At 42.0% G+C, this 21373-nt stretch overlaps 1 protein-coding gene across 1 annotated transcript in view; it reads left to right on the top strand.

Annotated features, from left to right (window-relative positions):
* The window catches only part of col8a2 (collagen, type VIII, alpha 2), a 117095-nt gene that overhangs the window by 47121 nt on the left and 48601 nt on the right, over nt 1-21373 (top strand). The window contains exon 2 of the mRNA XM_042507074.1: nt 15830-16044. The gene's annotated coding sequence lies outside the window, so the exon portion shown is untranslated. The remainder of the gene's footprint in view (nt 1-15829; nt 16045-21373) is intronic.

Genomic DNA, 21373 nt, shown 5'->3' with positions numbered 1-21373 from the left:
ACCATTCCTACACTGAGGCTTCCATTTACCACTGAGTTAACCATGTACACACACGCATACTTCAACATGCGGACTGGAGGAGCAAAGAATCGAACTGATCTTCCTTTTAGAGGACAACCTACTTTACCCCCTGAGCCACAGCCGCCATGGTCTATCAAAAGCCTCCAGTTTTGACTTGCAGCTAAATATCTTCCCCCTAAAGCAGTATTGATTGATTTTTACACGTCCAACAAACAGGAGCAACATTATCACTCATTTGAAGTTGTGTCTCTTGCCACCCAACAAATAATGTCCCTGGGATGACGTTTTTCTGTAGGCCGATGTGGAAGTTAATGTCCCCCTGGTTCCCTCGTTAAAAAGCCTAGGGGATTTTTCCATAGAATTTTGGATCATTACAGAAAATAAGCTCTGTGGTAAAGAAACATTTATGATACTGAGACATTTTATTCAGCAAGATAATCTTCACAAATGAACACCACTTAAAGGATTTTTTTTGTTAACAACCACCTTTTTTAAGACACATAAAAGCTTAAAAGTTTGTGAGTAGGGTTTTTACTGACGTATTTTATGTTGCAGAACAAAACATAAAAGTCTTTTAAGCTTTTGTTAACCACAGACCCTTATATCAGGCTTCAAACCAAAAACCCATAAAAAACAAAACATTGACTTTGTGACGAGGGAACCAGAGTTGCTGAAATGCTAACTTATTTCCGTGTTTCACTGCATTACCGGGGTACTCTAAGAAAGTCCAATATTCGCTGTTGTTTTAGCTCTGCCTCTTTAGCTACTAAATGCTCCACTATGTTCACCAGCAAGTTGTTAACTTTGTCTGTCTGTAGTTTGTTGCTGGGCAGGTAGCATAGAACTGGTTCATCAGATAAATGCTGCTGAAAAACAGCTACCTGTTGCAGCTGGAAACTATGTTGATAGTGAACCAACACAGGGTGTTTAAGTCATAAAACCAAAACAAAGAGCTGACAGAAGCTAAAATGCACTATAAAGCTGGACACCTGCAGAGTCAGGTGACAATTACCTGTGGGCTCATTTCTACAATCGACTGCTCACGTATTACACTTAGCTTTTTGATCCATTCAAAATATGAAAATATTTCTTAGCGCAGCTTTAACTTTGATGAATCTGTTTTAATTTACTTTATATTTAAATACTTTGCCTGCTTGACACTGAGACAAAAACAAACATTCACAGGGACCAAGGTTATTTTTTCCAACCCTTGACTCGTGGTAGAAACATCACATATGTGCTTGTTTTAAGGGATGGTGTGTTTTCATTTTATGTAGCACTTGTGGATTTCTCTGTTCAGTGCGTTTACAGCATAGAAACAGATTTCTCTCCCATATGTAATGCATTGCAGTTGGCCAACTTTGATTAATCAAACTTTTACCATAGCTTGTAGAACATGGCATCGCAGCCCTGCTGTTGAGAGAAATTTAGGGCGTGTGTTATGGCAACTGCAAAACAAAACAACACAACAGCCTTTCTGTGCACCTAATCCATAACGTTTTATGTCTTTATTTATTTATGGAAATATAAAACACTTCGTCTAAGGATTTGGATTCAGGGGATCAGATAAGCAAGAATATTTGCCAACCACCAGAATCTGATCCGCTCGATTTCCACAAGTGATTTACACCCTTATATTACACAGGAAAGGAAAAGATAGGATCAGCTAATGCTCATGGTCTCCCCTTCCCCTTCTTAATAGCTCCTCAGAGAGGATGGGAGGAAGAGGAAGGAGGAAGAGGGAGCTCAGAGAGGGTGAGAGTGCCACGGGATGTGATTAGGCTGGACCTCCCGTTTATGATTTCTGTATTACAGGCGCTTGGTGCCAGACATTCCCTCCATGGAAGGAATGTCTTCCTAACCAGTTCCATGTGAATGGTTTAGGAGGGAACCACAGCCCACTGGTTGGGTTGAGGGCTCAGCCTTTTAAAACACACACCAAGGGAGAAATATGAGGATGGAGGGCAAGAGGCTGGAGAGGAGGGAGAACAAGAGGGGACAAAGATGATGAACAAAAGGTCAGGAACGCATATACCGTACATGTACATATGTACAGTCCAATTTTTCCCCAGCTTTTTTCCCCAAACTACTCTCCACTTCAGCTGCTGTGGACATAAATTAATGTGGAATGTAGAGTTACACGATATTAAGTGGTGGGGATTCAAATAAAGTTAGTGATGTGGCTTTAGGTTTCATACAAAACACAGGCTAATATCTTTACCAGGATTGCATGACTTCAGCTTTATAAGGCAAAAAGCGGAGGAAAAGAGAGATTAGCCCCAAGCAAAGAAAAGAAGCCGTATTTATATAAAATTTGTTGGCTTTTTATAGATGAAATCATTCTGCAGATAATATATATAAATGCTATCCAAAGGTCATGCGGTGCAAATATTTTGTTTGACTTTTCATCATTATGGTCCTCTATCACATCAATGAAACATGCTCAGACATTCAAGGACATCATAAAAAGCCCAGTACACTGCCTTGCCTTCAATTCTGAGACTTCATAAATTCCACCGCCTGCATATGTGACAATTTTCATGAAATTGGACTGTAATTGCAACACTAACAAATCATTAATATGCTTTTCAAGAGCGCTCTGCAATTCGCATTCCCACGAGAAATTGGCTTGGAGGAGAACACAGGCCCCAGCTCCAGTCCCTCCGCAAGTTATTTGCGTTTTACAGCCCAAGGGTAGCACTATGTTGGATGCAAAGTGTGAACATTTGTTTGTCCTGGAATGTTAACTGAACTGGATTAGTCTCCTGGTGATTTTGGCCACGTGTAACAAAATGATAATAGTGGTTTTTGTTTGGATCAGCCACAGTCTCGGAGCATGCTGTGTGAGGAAAGGCAGCGGTTAGCAACAGGGAAAAAAAGTGTTGTAAAGAGCATTTATATGGCAACTTAAATGAACAATCATGTGCTATAAAAACCAAATGCTCAGCCTCACACGTGACTTGGGAGGTAATGTCTAATTTTAAAGTGTCTCCTGCATTCCCTCTCACATATTTTCTCTTTTCTGTTATTCCGTGCATTTTGACAGCCCACCCCTTTTGTGTCTTTTCCTGAACACACACACACACACACACACACACACGCACACACACACACACACACACACAGATGCACAACTGACAGAAGTCACGACCTGTCCTATACAAGCTGCTGGCTGTAGCTCCAACAATAATGTTTATTCGTCTGTCTCAGGAAAGAAAAGACACGCCTTCCGCTACCAGCTAGTCAAAGCAGGAAATCTATGATAGAAAATGTCCATGTCCTGCACATGTCTGAGCTTACATCTCTTGCACAGTAACACCAAAAGGTGTGTAAACAGACAGACACGGATGTGCAGAGAGACAGGCTGTTGCCCCAGGCCTGCAGCAGGAGCGAGATGCAATTGAGGAAGGTGCTAATTGGTTAAGTGTTGGTGAGTTGCTGGGGCCCGTGCAGGATTTGGAAGCATGTTACTGAGGATAAACACTGTTTCCAGCTCTCAGCTTCAGTTTGCAACCCTATCACTAGACACAAATGTTGAGATTGGACAATTTTGCAAAACCCAGGATTAAGTTCAAGGATTTTAGCATTCAGTGCCAGCATTTTAATATTTTTTTCTTTCTGCAATATCCTCACATGGCGGCTGCGGTATGGTAAGGGTTAGGCAAAGGTTGTGGGTATGGTAAATAAACTATGATTAAGGTATTGGTTAGAGGTTAGGTTAGACCGTGGTCATGGTACAATAACAATAATTGCTGGTTTCTGTGTTTCTGTTAGCTAATTTGTTTATTTTTTGTTTTAAGCTCTTGTTCTTGTTCATAATAAATACAATGGGAATGATTATCATGATAATTTTGGGTTGGGGCATTGGGGTTTTGGTGGTGCCAGGGGAATCGTGCCCAGGGTGCTGATTGTGCTAGGTCCAGCACTGCATATGCATATATTTCAGGCCCCCAGGAAGTGCTACTTTTCGTAATGGCCAAACAGAGGTATTACAACGCCTTAGTGCATCAAGTAATGCCATTAGACCCCAAAAAAACTTTTTCTCATTGACTTACATTGCAAAAGAAAAGCCTGTAAATCTGTGGATACGTTTTCTAGAGCATCACAATCTCGCGAAATGAGTAGTTTCACTATTGGGATTTAATCCATTTGGTCTGATAACATTTGGAACGTCTAGAAGAGACGCAAAATGACATTTTTTTCCCATGTCAAGTTAGCAGAGTGCTAAACCCAAAGTAGCCAGCTCGCCTGGCGGAAGTCTCTGGTGCACTTGCTTTATTGACCCAATGATGTGGAAACAGCACCGATCATCAGGGTAATTTCATACCACTGATAATAGAACTTTTTTGGCTTCATGTTCCACCGAGAAATTTTCATTGGAATGAGCAGGGCCCTGCCTTGAACGCCGTATCCAGGTCTCTTAATATATCCCTGGAACTTCTCCCGCTTGGCTACATTAAGAGTACACTTCTACCACACTTGTAACATGAGAACTGGATGTAACTGCACGTAATTCACAGTGGTACTATGCAGCATTAAGACATGGCACCATCTCCGTTTGTTTCCTTTTCTATCCTCCTCGTTTCTCATACATAACTGTTTATGTGGCACATCTGTCTCTGACTCTTTATCCATCCATGCATGTTGTGCTCTTTATCTGGTAGCACCCTGATCCAAGAGGCTGGTTCTGGTCTTGGTTGCTCACTTACACACCTCCATGGGTGGTCCTTACTGCAGTTTTTCTGCTGTGGTGTTTGTACAGTTCAGAGGTCTTTGTTTTTCTGGCATGTCTCTCCATGCTAACCAAAGCCGGAGGCCTGCTGCCTGTTTTCTTTCGCAAAGCTACACATCTGCAGGCTTTCGAGGAGAAAACTGGGCAAAAAACAGAAAAAAAGGAGGGTGGAGAAGCAGCAAGAAACACGAACGCTCTGCCTTCAAGTTGCCACTTTCTCCCTGTAGGTGTGTGTGAGAGTAAGTGTTAGCCCCAGCTCCTCTGACATAAACTGTGGTTTGTTGGCAAAGGCCTGGCACACATGTTGACAGCCTCATTATTTATACTCCATTTTGACAGCTAGTTTTGTGTAATATACACACACACGTATTTCCATCCTCACGCCGCCCTGTCTTCTCCGTTTCACAGGAATAAGTCAACTTAATGAATTTTGTATGAGAAAACAGTGTTCCCCCCAAAGGGTGTGTTACAGATCAAACAGTCACTCAGTCACCAGCGCTTTATGGCTAATTCCCCCCACTCTGAACAAGGTCATATTGTTCCCTATTTATACTCCCAGACTGATCAAAGGCCAAAAATGATCCCTTCCGACAGTTAATATTTCTAAACGTCTTGCTGAGAACCAATTTTGTGTTATTCAAACTGTTTTCCCAGATGCATTTAGTGGGACCCATTACCCCTTCCGAATTTGAAATTCATGATGTGATATCCACAGATTGTGTGTGAGCTGAGCTCCGAGATGGTGACTACAGTGCATTTTCTCCGTTTCCTTGGTTTTGGAGGATGGTGGGTGGTGGGACATATGGAAACAGCTGTTTAGGGAGGAGGTTCCTGTGAGCATCAAGGTCAGGACACATTCACAAAGCTAGACAGGAAGCCAGGTGGGACAGGACACCAATAAACTGTATATGTGAGTATGTTCAGCATTTAGCAGGATGCATGTGTGTATGTGCACGTGCCTTTTTTTTTTTTAAAGACAGCTCTGCTGACAGCCTCACAGAGAAAAGCTTCGCAGCGGGGATGTTTGGCTGTAACACAAAACAAACAATGCTAGAAAGTTCTTTAGGGTCAGCACAGGGTCAAGTGAGTAAATGAGTTTGTTATAATAGGACCAAACTCAGAGCAGTGAGGCTTTTGCATTGGGAGCACAGAAGCTACTTAGTGTGAACACAGGGAGTAAAGGTCAGCGAGAGGATTGCTGCCGCTCAAGAGGTCACAACCCAGGTTGTTGTAGTGCCTCAGAGAGCAAGACCTGCAAACATGACATTGCTGGGAGGCTTGTGGGTTTTTTATTTCTAGTTACAGGAAGTTATAAATTCATCGAGATCTGTAGTTTCTGTTTCGCCCAGACAACCAAACCCATTCTCATTCCCAAGCCTTCAAATGCTGACATTTTGTCACGCCCCGCAGCATCTTTGATCAACGTACTGGGCACCCTTTAGGGAGTCTAAGTGACACACAACTGAAATACATTGTAACACATAGTTACTGCTGTAAAACGATCGTGGTTAGCTTTAGGCAACACAACTTCTCGGTGAGGTTATTAAAAAATGATCATGTTTTGGCTTAAAATAAGTATGTTTGTCACATGATGTACAGACTTCTCACAAACTATTCGTACGTTTTCCTATGAAAAGTGAAAAGTTACACTGACAGGAATAAGCAAGGAGGCAGTCTTGTAAGGACACAGGTTGAGGTTGTGGATGGGTCACAAAAATACAAATTTCTTTTGGAGACTTTCCCCTGGAGACACGTGTTTGGAACCATGTGAACTTTGAGCCATGTGTCTTGTCCTAAACCTAACCATAATAACTTTTATTGCCTAAACCTAACCTCAGTAACTATACTTTAATTAGGTAACTGTACATTAATCACATAACGGCATGATTAGGAAGTAACTTCTTTTAAGGGGCACTAATTTGTAGGATATCATACGACCCGTTCCATTAGAATACATTGTAACATGACTTGACGGAAATGCACAATGTAAGTAACGTAAATGTGTCTGGACCATAAGAAAATTGACCAACATTACATTTTAAGAACATTACCTCCATCAAACTTTTAAATGTGCAATTTATCGGTGTGCTTTGGTATAGCAAGTGCTGTTTTGTTCATATGTGGTTTGTTTTTATTGTGACTGGGAAGGCATTTATGGGCACAGCATCTGAGTCCAAGACAAATTTCCCTATGGGGACAATAAAGTACATCGGATGTTATCATAACATTGACTTTTGGTTTCACATGGGACACAAACTGTGGTCTCTGGATGAATGTCTGGTTTTGTTTGAACCCCTCCACCCTCCTTCACTCCCTTCCAGCCTACGTGATCTTCCAAACTCTTTAAACTGAGTCAGTTGCTCTCAACGTCAAGTATTGCCGTGGTTGGGTTTTTAATTGAAAGCCTGGTGCTTCTCATAAAGACATTAAGGGGTGCCATTGGCGTCTATATCACACTGAGGGGAGTAATAGAGGCGGTATTTGACACACCTCATCCTTCATCAACCTAATAACTGTCTCCTTAAAAATGACATTTTCTGTGAAATGTTACTAATGAACGTACCTGGCAAGATGCAAAAATGTTAATACTGGACATATCAGCAAAATGCTCACTGACACTGTATTTCATTTCTTTTCTGCCAAAATGGGTCTTACACTACTACTATCCACTGCAACATTTTGTTTTTAATCATCACCCTTTTATTAACATTTTACCAAAACCATGACCTTTCCCTAACCCTAACCAAAATGCTTTTGTTGCCTAAACCACAGATTGTATTCTGGATGCAGATTGTTGGATTCTGGTGTTACTGTCCTGCACAGTGTTTATCAGTCCATTCACCGATCCACGTAGCTACAACGACCAAGTTTACCACAACAACCACATTTGTCACATTGTAGCTAATATGCTTCAGGTGGCCATAGTTGCTTAGCATGCTTGTATGGTCATTATCTTAAAACAGCTTAAATATTGGACGATCTCGAGGCAACAAATAATTATTTCAGTATAACAAATTTGTATATAGTGTTGCCAGTTATCCTAACAAAACACTTTATATTGTTGTCTAAACATATCAATCATTGTTTCCTTGTAATTATGGCTTTCATATCTCATTAAGCTAGATATTTATAGCCATATTTTTAAACATATTTCCCAAGATGTCAGTTGGATAATTGAAGTCGGTCCATTGGACTAACAGACTCTCACAGGCTGAGACCATAATTGATGATGCATTTAAAATCTTAACTGAGATCTAATCTCAGTAGAAATCTCATTGTGTCTTTCTGCCAAATGTCTTCTAAGAGGAAAACAGCCAGTGCATTTTTTCAAGATGATAAATGACTGACATCACAATGAATTATGCAAATCATCAGAATAAAACGTCTTGTCCACATTTGACATCTCATTATTAAAAACATGAAAAATCTTATTCCTCATGGTCTTAAAATGTAGCTATTGGCATCACAACATTGCTTTATCTTTTATCAAGATAATGAGATAGATACGCAGTGATTATGAGAGAACTCTTTGCTGTGTCAAGTAGGAATGAAATAATTAAGATGTCATGTTGAGATAAAGGTCCCGAGCACATTGTTATCCTCTGGGCTTTGATAAATTAGACGTTAAATATTAAACCTCTCGTGCTGTACTATGAACGTTCAAAAGTACTTAATTCTTGAGGGCTGAGACACCCATGAATGAACTCTACCCATCCTTGGACCACAGTGCCAACCCCTCATATCTTACCAGGGTGGAGTTTTTGGATGTGCCGCTGAGATCTCTAAACTCCGGCAGTTGGCTTTATTTATTCTAACCTGATTGTTTGGGTTTGGGGATTCTGTTGCTCCCGCTGTGAAGGAAATTGCTCTCTTGCCTGCTGGTTCTGAAACGGAAAATGGTTTTTAAAAACTATAGCAAAACAAACTTAAACGTTTCTCTGTGTTTGCAAAAGATCGTCATTCTCGTTGCCCCGTCAGGGCCGCCTAACATGAGAAAAATCTGCCAACGAGAAGGAGAAGAAAAACAGAATGTTAACGGTGGAATAGCTGCTGGGTTGATGAGCTTATCAGTAGAGTACAGTTGTTTTTAATGTTTGCATTCACAGGATTGGCAGGATATTGGTCAAGTTAGTGGTGAAGGAAATTTCAGTTGAGCAGTGTGTTTTTCTTTCAGGGTTCTCACAGTCATGGAAAAACATGAAAAAGTCATGGTATTTCACAGTCACATGTTTTAAGCCTGAAAAAGTGATAGAACTTAAAATTATTGAGAAATTAATGAAATTTTGGAAAAATCATTGAATCATATAAAGGGTAATAAATTCATTTACATTAATGTAACATAACGATGAATTTGTTTTCTGCAGCAGACAACGCAACGTAGCGTTCATATGTGAAAACATTGTGGTAACATGACTTCCAAACCCACACGCCTGTAGATTTGTTTTATTTTTTAAAATTGGGCTTTTTTTCTTCTTTTTAAAAAAATGGTGATAATTTTTTTTCTTTTTTTGCAGTTGTTTTGGTCATTTTTACAGAAAACAAACATTTTTGGTGGGGTTTTTTTTCTCTTTAAAATGTTGGGTGTTTTTATGTAGGAAAAAAAAATTGGCTTTTTTTTTGTTTGTTTGTTTTTTCCCTTAAAATTTATTTTTTTAAAGAAAACCACATTTTTAAAAAATGGCAATAAATTTTTCTTTTTAAATATATATTGTGCAAATTTTATAGAAAAAATATATCTTTCTTTCTTCTTAAGAAAACAGATTATTTTCAGAAACAGTAAAAAAAAATCTATATTTTGGGATTTTCAAATTTCTTTAGCCCTTGATAAGTTATCAGTGAGGCTGAAATGTGTTTGAATAGAGTTTGAATCTTATATGTTTGAAAAATGCTGGGTAGGTGGCACAAGGAAAAAAAATATTTGGGGTCCTTGAAAAGTCATGGAACAGTTTTGAAATTTTGTCCATGAAAATGTGTGGAAACCCTGGTCTTTTCACCATTTGAGATTGTAATTTAGAGACAAAGAGGAAGCCGGTTTCCAGCAGTCGCTAAAAACTTGCATTAGCGTCATAATCTAGAAGCTTGGCTTTAACTCTGCGCTGCTTTTGGATCCCTGTTCCTGCACGTATCCTCCAACCTTGACTTGTGGTGCAGTAAAAGATGCGTACACACACATACTGCAGTGAAAGTTCTTGTGTTTGAGATATAGCAGCACTGTTGCACTCTGGAAACAATTACCAGGCAATAATCTTCACATTCTTTCATCCCACCACCAGCTCAGCTGATTAGGATATCCACTGGTACGCAAGGCTAACCTCAAACACGCTCACACACACTTGTGCACACACACTTGTACAGTACAGTAGGTGCCCTTGCTCCCTCTTTGGTTACTGACCAACCCTCTTTTCTCTCTCACACACACACACACACCTGACATCTGATTCCCGACTGATGATTAATGACCCTTGGAGTCTTTCAGCAGGGACCACCCAGGGTCAAAATAACCTGCCACAAATACAGAAGCAGTAAAATACCATTCAGTCGCCACTCTTCTATTTACACATGCTGCAGTGTGTGTACGTGCACATAGGTGTGTGTAGTGCCAGAGCAAGAAAAGGTGGACAAGTTACTGTGGAAACACTTAAAAAATGCGCACCCCCCCTCCTCCTGTCTTCAATCATTTGTGCATGTGTGTGTGAAGAAAGCGGAGGGAATTACTGTGCTAACACCTTTTAAAAATGCACAACCGCCCTCCTGTTATTCTTTCCTGCAACTCTTCATTTTCTTCCTTTTCTTTTCCCCAATCTTCTCTTTTCCCAGTCCAACAGACGGAAGAATTACCCCGGCTGTCCTCTAATCTCTCCGGTGAGCTTTTTTCCCAGGGTGGAAACACTGCCATCCTTTTTCTCTCCACTGTCCCCCCTCCTTCCCCCTTTTATCAGTGTCAAATGATTACCCGAGGGGAAACTGAGCTCGGCAACAATATGCGACAGGTTAGCCAGGGGGAGAGCGGCCAAAAACATGTCCTCCTCTACCTGCTTCATCCATCCGTCCATCCATCCCTCCATCCATCCTTTGGACCATTTAAACGGAAATGGACAACTTACATCCTTTACTTAAGTTAAAGTGTCAATACCAAACTCTAAAAATACTCTGTTACAAGTCAAAATTCAGCAAAAGTATGAAAGTTTAATCAGCAAAATTCACTTCAGGAATGAAAAGTAAAAGCAAAACTGGGGTTTTTTTTTAGCAAGATGCTGAGACACTTAGCAGCCGTTTCCTGGCAACAAAACCAGGTATTTTTTAAAAAAAAATCTAGAGATTTTGCAGCCGTTTTCTGGTGACATAACCAGGTATTTTTATCGAGACGCCAAGAAACTTGGTAGCCGTTTCCTGGCAACAAAATCAGGTATTCTTAATGAGACATTCAGACATTTAGCGGACAAAATCTGGTATTATAAAGAAGATGTCAAAAATCTTAGCAGCCATTTTCTTGTGACAAAATCAGGTATTTTGAATGAGATGTTTGGACATTAAGCAGATGTTGCCTGGCAACAAAACTGTGAATTTAAACCCCCCAAGACCAACAAAAAACTTAATTTGAAAAATAACTAGTAGTGGCATGAAATGGAAATACTCGAGTACACTACAAGAACCTTGAATTTGTAATTAAGTAGAGTACTTGAGTAAATATACTTAGTTACATTCCACTGCATCTAACTCCCCCCCTCTCTCATGCTCTCCCATCACCCCACCCACACTCTCCGCCCCAGTGCCAGCCGAGGGCGGTGGCAGAGTCCCAAGCCCATCTCAGAGGCATTTCCCTGTTGAAATTTATATCAATTTCAGAGGCCTCAAGCTTTATCCAAAGCGTGTGAAAAGTCTGAAACTCCTCTCTCCCTCTCGGGTTCACTTTTCCTCTTTGTCTCTAAATGTTTCTTTCTATCCCCTTTCCACAAGTGTCCTCTCCACAACCTTCCCTTCAGCTATTTATCTCTTTAAATTCACTTTCCTTTTGCCTTTTTCCCCTCTCCTTCACCTTCTTCCCTCACCACCTTTTCTTCGCTCTCCTTTACGGCCCCGTGTAGGCACAGCTTGGTGAATGCCAGGCATTCCTTTGTAAGGTTAGAACAGACAAAGGTGGACCACATCACCTGAAGAGAAAACGGCCCTTTTGAATCATCGCCCGGGGGAAAGAGAGGCTGATAACGGAGAAAAAGAGGGAGCATAAAAGCAGAGATGGAAGAGAGGAACACCTGTCCTCTGTTGTCCTCATGTGAACCCTCAACTCTGACCTTTGTTACTCGATATGGACGCTTGTTTGAGTAAAAGGGGCTTAACTGAAGGAAAGTGCATTAGGCGTATAGGTGCAAAACCTGAAAAGTGTGAGCTTTTACAGGGTTTTTGTGCCTCGGAGTAATGAGATTAAACACTGTCAAAACCATATTAGCTCACGCTATCGACTCAGTTTCCACCATGAAATACTTTACTCAGAGAGCGACCACTGACTGGAATAAACAAGGTCATATTAGGGCCCAAAAGTTAATTCCAATCGAGCTCACAAACACAAACAGCTCCACCCTTTAGACACACTCCTACCATTCACGCGACCTACTCAAGGAACACATATCCTCAATGAACTCACCCCACCCCAAACACACCACCTTTGAGTAGAACAGACCCCCATACGTTAACACATAGTGGGTTTATGTTTGGTGACACTGGGTGTGGTGTAGGGTGGAGTGTATCAGTGACGCCAACCTGCCCTTCGCGGCTTATTTTTGGGCTTTTGACGAACATCACTGGCAAAGCGGGTCTGTGTGATGCAATGCAACGGTTTTCCAGTCACTTAACGGCTGCTGTTTGTTTTTACTCTTACTAATGGAACGGAGCGAAGGGGAAAAGTGGAGCGGAAAAAAAAGGGAAACTTATGACGACCAGGTGTTTTTCCCTCTTCTTGGGAATGTTTCACCTTGTAAAAGCAAAGCGAGTGGGAGGGGACTTGTGTACTGTGGCCGAGGTGAATGGTTTTGGGGATTTTTCAAGGGGTGTGTGCTGACCAAAGAGTGAGAATGAGTGTGTGTTGTGTGATAGTATCAGAGGTTGAGCTGAGATTTTCTGTGGAGCCGGAGGCAGAATTCTTCAGCTGAACTGTAGCATAGCCACGACTGGAGGAGGCGGAGGCTTTCTCGTGTTTGTGTGTGAGCCTCCACCGAGCAATTTTTTGCCTCATTGAGCTACAGAACGCCGTAGCTTTTGTGGTAGGGTGTGATCAACAACAACAACACACACATGCAGAAACACACACCTGGGGGATGGATGAATGGCAGGCCCTGACTACCACACAGGGCTCCTATTGATGACATCATTGCTGGGCATCTGGTCACTCCACCCTCTCCATGTTTCAGAGAGCTATTCAACTGCACCATGGCTCTTTCACAGACGTGACGCCGTTGCTTATTTTCTAGTGATTATTCAATTTAACCGGCTCCAGTCATGAACAAAATACTTTTCTAATGGCTCAATCAACAATTGGCCAGTTTATGCCTTTTCATCAGTACAGTAAACTGTAAAATCTGAGTAGCTGATTTTACTTTTAAAAAAATCTAGGAAAACAATTGCCTTGACAAATGTAATTAAATGTAATTGTTGATCCTAATTTATGTTAACTTTATATCTATTATTTAAATTTACTTATATAGTTGTTTTTGCTTAATTTTATGAAGTTGTTGCTACTTAAAAGTGACAAGTTTAATCCAATCAATCTTCCTCTGTTTTAGCTACTTCAATAAACCAAGTCTACTGTGCTATACAGGTGCACTCTGCTGGTTGCAAACTAGTCAATCATTTTGCTTAAACATGTTAAGAAAACTGAACTTGCATATCTCCTAACTTCATCATCAAAATCCTCTTTGTCAAGTTAAGTCAGTTAAGTTACTATCACTCATAAAAGACACGGTCATCCCACTTGTCATTTTTAAGTTGCGAAAAGTTCACAAAATTAGGTGACTACAGATTGATTTTAGTAAACTTAACAATTAGATATAAAGTAAACCTAAAGTAAGATTAATAGTTCTATTTACTTTTCTTTTTCAAGGCAATCGGTTTCCAAGATTAAGTAAGATCAATTTGTCACATTTTACAGTGCACAGACATCTCTGAACAGAAAGAATTCAAATCCAATGTGTGTTTAATCACTTTGCTATCTTGATATGGTCAATTTTCCAAAATAAAACAAAAGAAACATAAACCACCATCTGCATCGTAAATTTTTACCATAATAACACTCTTTAAACGGCGGGTCCAATTTAATATAATAGACTTTATCCAAATGTGCCCTTGTTGAGACGTTGCCTATAGTTCTCATGCGAGCAAAGGCTTCCTTTAGGCCTAATGGTTGGAAGATTACACAGTCTGGGGACATTTATTACTCTTCATGAGCAAAACATGAATGAGAAAAGTGCGGCAGGACTGCCAGCTTTCGGTAAATAGATAGAATTTAAGCTGTGATTGGAGTAATGAATGAGTGGATGCTGCTGAAATGACAGGCCTTTTAATAAATCAGTTCCAACTGGCACAACGTGATGAATAAAACCACAAAAAAAACTTGCTGGAAACAGCCTTCCTCTCTCTCCTCTCACTGCAGTGTTTCAAGATCGACTCTCGGCCTCTATCTGATCTCGAACTGGGCCAATGGCGTAGTCCCAGTAGGTCTTTCAGGAAAAGGCTAGGCCAGCTTTCCTCTGGCTCATCCAATCACGAGCAGTTCTTTCTCTCTTCAAGGTCCGCTACCAAAGCACAGGGCCAGCTAACACGGTGCCAATTAAACACTGAATGCTAAGCCTGTACTGGCCTCTCTAAACCACTGTTGGAAGTCACCTGGTGAACGATAAGAAGCCACTGTAGTTCATCCAGGTTGTTAGCTAACATCCAAAAAGCATGATTTCCAATTACCCGTGTTGATGAGAATTTATGCCTGCAGATGCTTGGCACATTTTAAATGTAAGGACTATTTGATACTTGTAATACTTCATGTAGCGGTGAATAGCCGGGGCTGTAGTCACGAAACTTGAACCGATGTCATTTACTGCTGTGCTTTGGTGATTAACCCCAAGAGACTGCTATCATGTAACGATTATACGTGAACGACGGCAGGTTTTAGGCGACTGCACAATGCCCCTTTATGTATTATCCAATGTTATGTCTTGCGTAGAGATTATTAATTGTCCGTTGGAGCCACAAGGTGTGTAAAGAGAGACTTCAGGATTAGAATCTTTGGGGTGTTCAATGCCAATATGCTGAGATTGATTTGTGTGTCTGAATAGCAAAAGGATAAATGAGCATGGTGATTTCTTGGAAGGTAAATATGGGAGTGGAGGGAGGCAGAACATGAGCAAGAGATGCCCCCCCCCCCCCTCTTGTCCCCTTTTCGTTCCCTTCTCCTCCTCTTCATCCCACCCCTCTCTGCTGCGGCCACCACCCCACCCCATCCTGCTCACTCCCCTCCTTCCTCAGCGCAGCCAGCCACAGACACTTGCTTTTTGTATGAAGGGGTTTAACCCAATGAACAATCCTGTCTGTCTTTCCCAAAATAAGCCAGTGGGAGAGGGATCGCAGAGTAAAGCCAGGGAGATTGGAGCAGCGAGGTGCACAGCCCCTGGTTATAAGTCCTGGGAGTGCTGCTTGGACCCACAGCCCTTTAGCTCAATATACACTGCCTGGCCTGCCTGCCTGACTGACTTGACTGACTGACTGGAGTCTCACTCCACTGTTACTCTCTCTCCTGTCCTGCTCCCTCGCTCCTTCCCTCCTACTTTCCACCCTGGAGAGCGAGAGCGCACAGATTGGGGAAGGTGCTCCTCAGACCTGCGTCTGGACAGCTTGAAGACGGCACAGAGAGGATTTTTCACTCTTCTCTGACTTTCATCCTCGATTTCGTCATCTCAGCCAGAAAGCACATGGATTTTTGTTTGTTGCCAGAGGCAGAAAATTAAAACTTAAACAGACAATTTTTTCTACCTGCAGATTAAAATTTTTAACTTTTTGGTCGTTTTTTTTTTCTCCTGCACTTGCCAGCAGCACTGGACCAATTCAGGGTGCAAGCTCTTTGCCCAGGGGGACACCATTCCTCTGCTTTGGCTTCACTGATTATCTGATGCCATCGCATCCCATGGGAGACACGCGTGGCTGAAGCAAAGGAGGGAGGTAGAAGAGAGACCCACCTGAAGCTCACACCTACCGCTGCCCTTACCCATCGCTCCCCCCCTGCCCCTCAACACTCTGAGGAGAGAAAGGTAAGCCCTACCTGCCCTTTCTCTGGGGCTAGCATCCTCGTGTCCCGTCGTCTTCTGCCTTTTCACTTTTATCACATGTGGCTGCACTGGCTCAGGCCAAAAGAAACAGGAGGAGAGAACAGGAAAGGAGAAAAAAATAAAAATAAAAAACAGACGGTGCAATATCTTAGTCATGGGACTTACATAATTCTTTTCAGTCCTAAGCTAGTGCACAGAGTGAGAGCTTGCAGATTAAAAAGAGGGGAGTTTGTTCACCAAGCTCCAGACGTATAACTGAATGGATTTTAAAGCACCCTCTATTGAGCGTCCCCTGACTTTTGTTGTAGTCACAGTAGGGATTTTCTTGTGTGTTTTTGCCCTGATGAGTATTGGTTATTGATTCAGGTGTAGAGCTGTGACATTGATGCACCCACATACATCTTTTGCTGATGATGTTGGAGTGGGCGTGGTGTGTATTCAGAGAGTGTACAGGGGTGGGGCAGCGTGGTGGTGGGATATGTACAGTGGCTGAATAACAGACATTCTGATTATCGTCTTAAGAGGAGTGTCCTCCATGTGGACAGATCTTGTGTTTGTGTATGTAACTGCTACCCAAGTTCTGTTGGCACGGGCTGCAGCTTGTTTGATTCTTTTTGGTAGATTCGTTCATCTGAAAGTTCATATTAGGAGTGGAATGTATTAAGGTGAAGGAATAGTGCAAATGGACACATGGTCCTATCATTTTTCCTCCTTTCGTCTCCTCGTCCCCCTGTTGCTTCACTCTGTCCATCCACTGTGACGCCTCTGGCAAGCGACGCTGCATTCCATTGTAACGACATCCCTCCATCGCAAACAGACACAGGACAGATAGCCATGACACTGAGTCTTCCAGGTGTCCTGCATGACAAACTAACAGAGAGACAGAAAGAGAGCAGCAAAGAAAAGACACTGGTAAACAAAATAAAAAGAGGAATCCAAATTGCATGCTTTGCTGAGATACATTTTTCGATCACATGTGTTTTAGCGCACCAACAGCAGGCTCTCCTAGCAAAGAAGGAGGGAGACACAGAGAGAGAGAGAGAGAGAGAGAGAGAGGTGTAGAGTACGAGAAAGAGAGAAAGGGGGGGAGCGAGTCTGGAAAAGACAGTTCTGAAATCCAAAAACATTTGGCAGCATCCGGCTATTTCGCTGGCTTACGGCAAGAAAAGTCAACTGGATATGTACCTGCATGTGTGTTGGTGCACGTGCAGCCACACATGCATGCTTCTAGGTGACCGAATCTGTGCGAGTATCAAAGTGTGTTACACAATCCTGCAAGAAGGAGCGGGTGAATGGATACACACTAAAGCGTGAAGAAACCCCCCCCCCCCCCCCCCCCCCCCCCCCCCCCCCCCCCCAACCGGCAGTGAAGTACAACAGGTCTGCGAAGCTGCTGGTGCGCAGAAGCAGCTTCTGCTTCAGTGTTCAAAGCGTATTTGCTCATAAAGTTCAGGGCCTCATACAGATTTAGTGCTCTCCGTTTCTATAGGTCAGGAGATTTATGCGCTTCTCTGCATCGGTCGCCTTCTTCACTTGGCACATGTGTCCATGCGGGATGCCAACATTTTGCCTTGTATTCTCCAGTGGGTGGTAACTGGTCACTTACTCTGTCACCAGTGGTTACAAGTATTTTTTTGTGTGTGCGGCACATTCTTTAACCACGACTAACAGCCTCCAACCCACTGCCTATTCAGGCTTTGGATACAAAGTGGCGAAGCGCGACTGAGTGTACACAAACAATAGTCACGCCGAATGCACAGCAGCACATACAGCACACTTTATGCCCTGTGCAATGCAAACACCTACATGGATTTAACACACACACATTTCAAGCAGATGCACACGCTCACATCGTCAGCTGCCAAACCGCCTGCTCATATAGCGCCGAGACTCTCGCACCCCACTGCAGTAATTTTATGGGCCAGAACGTGTTGAAGTTGGAACTTTTAAGACTCTAAACTGAGCTCTTTCCTTTGCTGAAAATCTTTGGGGATAGCTCCTGCTCTGATGTAAAGGTGAAAGAACATTGTCTCTTCTGTGGATCTGTAAGGTTTTTTTGGGAAGATTCACCTCTTTAGAGCACCAAGACGGAGAAACAAAATGAAATCTAATTCCCAGATCAGTCTTATTCTTGCGTCATCAAAGAGACACAGGTAGAGTGGATTCAGACTCTCACTGTGGATTGAAAAGTATTTGTCTGAGAGCAGAGAGCAAAAGAGAAAGATTTACTTGAAAAGGAAAAGAAATGCAGTGAAAGGATTTTAATTGGAAGTTATTGGAGTTCTCTCTGCCTTATCTGTTTCTCACCCCTCCTTGGCTTGTAAAATAGTCGACCATCTGTGGCCACAAGGGGGCAGAATACCAAGCAGTTCAGCATCACACACACAGACACAAACACATGGCATCTTGTTGTAAAAGGAAAACCTGTTTCTGTACTTTTGACTGCTTTGCTAAATCATTTTGGGGCTTATTTCACCACACAAATCCAAATTTCACAATAAATTGTATCATAACACAGATAATATTCAAGGTAGTCTCTTACTCCCCTTTTACTTTTCAATCATCATGATTTAGAGCTTCAGCATCTAAATACTTTGCCAAAGATCCCTGTGCCTGAAGCTTTCTTTAATACCAACAACTTTTCAATTTTTTCTCAAAACATTCATGTGTCACATGCATGTGTGTGATACTTCCCTGAATTGTACTCCCTAATAGTCTCTTAATGTATGTTTGTATATGCTTTTGCATATGTGTGTGCATGTGGGCATTTGTGCATGTGTGTGTGTGTGTGTGTGTGTGTGTGTGTGTGTGTGTAAGAGCACACATGTGCTTCTATTACTCCCAGTCTTATGCCTGTGCTAGCAGGAAATGAAGGAGAATGCCACTCATTCTCAAGGAAAAGTAAACACCCACTTATTCCTTTACTTCCCTGGAACCCAAACACCTTCAGAACACACACACACACACACACACACACACACACAAACACACACACACACACACACACACAGAAATTTCCCCTTTTTGTTTCATAGTTGCTGTAGTATAAGGAGGAAAGAGTGTGAAAACAGGGCACTCCTTTAATGGCTTCACCAACAAAGACTGTGTTTTCTTTTCAGCCGGAAGACCATGTCTGTAATTACAGCCACACACACACACACACATACTGTATGTGCACGCACTCTTCAGCATGGATTATAAGGCCTGCTAACCGGTGCTGCTGATATACTGAATGAAGAATTGCAGTAAAGGGTGGTGGAAACAGAATACAGGCCCTGGTCTTAATCAGAGCCTGGACCATAACATTCAAGATTAATAGGCAGGATTTGTTTTTCAGCTAAAAGGGGGAGAAGAAAAAGATAAAGATAGAAAAGGGAGAAAGATTGCATGCATCTTGACTCTCTTAACTTACTTTTTACCTTGTGTCTTTATACTTTCTAAGCTTGTTTGCACATCACCAGTAGCCATCTTGCCTGGACATGCTGCTGATATATGTAGAAGTCAGTCAGCTCCATGGCAGAAAGTGAATCTGCACAAACAGACGGCCCTCCAGAGTGGACGGAGCAGCAGGTTATTAATCAAGCCCTTGCACTAAAGGACATTATTTTGGCTCTCCTCTCTGTATGAGCAGATCAGAGCACAGAGGCAGGAGGAGCAGAAAAACAAAGAACAGTAGAAAGCTCTCTATTATTCTAATTCTGTATTGGCATTTTAGCATATTTATTTTTCTCTGCCTCTCTCTAATTCATTTGTCTGTCTCCTTTTATCTGTCTCCCACTTGCTCTGTCAATTTCTCACAACTGTGTCTGGACCAGAGGGAGTTTTTCCACTGGGCTGGCAACAACAGGGGGACAGAGAAAGAGAGACAGGGAGGGCAAGCAGTGGGGAGGCTTGGCAGACGCCCCTTGTTATTTTTCCTCCGCCTCCCATTGACTTTGTCAGCGGTGGCTCAGTCTTAGCAGGGCCTCCGAGCTCAGAGGGGCTTGACAACATGCCCTCTTCACCTATCAGAGGGAACTTATCACAGGCACGCTTAGGAGACAGAAACACTTTCATCATTGCCACTTTTTCCCCTTTTAATGTGCCACTTTCTTCTTGATTCAGGTCCAGTTGTCCCAGCTTGTCTCAGCTTGTCCCTTTCTTTCCATAATTTATGTTATGGACTACAAATCCTGTTGAAGCCCTGCATCCAAAGCCTTACTTAAAGTTACAGTAGGTGTTTTTTTTTTTTTTTTAAGCAAATATGACAAAGTTATTTTTTATGCCTGCCACTGCATTAGTGATAGCAGAGGGCGGAGGCATTATGTTTGTGGGTTGTCTGGCTGTCCTTCCGGCACATACTTGTGAATGTGATATCTCAAGAACACCTCGAGGAAATTTCTTCAAATTTGAAACAAATGTTCACTTGGACTCAACGATGAGCTGAAGTGATTTTGGTGGTCATAGGTCAAAGGCCAAGGTCCTTGTGGCCCTGTCTGTCTCATTCTTGTGAACACAGTGTCTCAAGCAAACTTTTCGGCAATTTTTAAAAAAAAATTGGCACACATGTTCACTTGAACCAGAGGATGAGCTGATTAGATTTTGGTGGTCAAAGGTCAAAGGTGAAAACCAATGTGACCTTGTCAGTCTCATTCTCTTGAATGCCATATCTCAAGAATACCTTGAGGGAATATCTTCAAATTTGGCACAAACATCCGAGTGGACTCAGGGATGAACTGATTAGATTGTGGTGGTCTAAGGTCAAGGTCACGGTGAACTTGCATTTGTCTCATTCTTGTGAAAGCAATATATTGATACATTTTTGAGACATTTTTCCCTTTTGTTTGGATAATTTTCTAATTTTCTTCTCACATGTAACTAATTATTTGCAATTTGTAAGACTTTTTTTTGCTCAATTGCTCATTGCCTTTTCCCCATGTTTTCAAAGAACACAAACCAGTTTGCTCAGGTTTCAGAGGCTCAAACAGCTTTTGAAAGGCATCTGAATGCAGCATAAGAAAACTGATGCTGATCCAGGTTTTAGGGATTTAACTTCAGTATTTGAGAAAATGCAACACTTTCTCATCCCAACTCGTCACATGTTGTCAGTGGATATTCGCATAAGAACGGGCTGGTAAATGTACTATGTTACATTCAACCACTGCGAAAAATCCCTGTGGTAAAGCAACTTTGTTCTCCAACGTCAGTCAGTGAGGCCTGAACAAGGCGCACCGACCAAGCCACGGACAAAACACGTATTGAGCAATGCTTTCTGGAGTCAAATCTATATTTTTCCAATGGTGTGCCGGAGCTCCTTTTTTTTTGGAGACGG

The sequence above is a fragment of the Plectropomus leopardus genome, chromosome 18 (assembly GCF_008729295.1).
Source record: "Plectropomus leopardus isolate mb chromosome 18, YSFRI_Pleo_2.0, whole genome shotgun sequence".
NCBI classification, from domain to species: domain Eukaryota; kingdom Metazoa; phylum Chordata; class Actinopteri; order Perciformes; family Serranidae; genus Plectropomus; species Plectropomus leopardus.
This window is presented reverse-complemented; position numbering and strand designations above follow the sequence as displayed.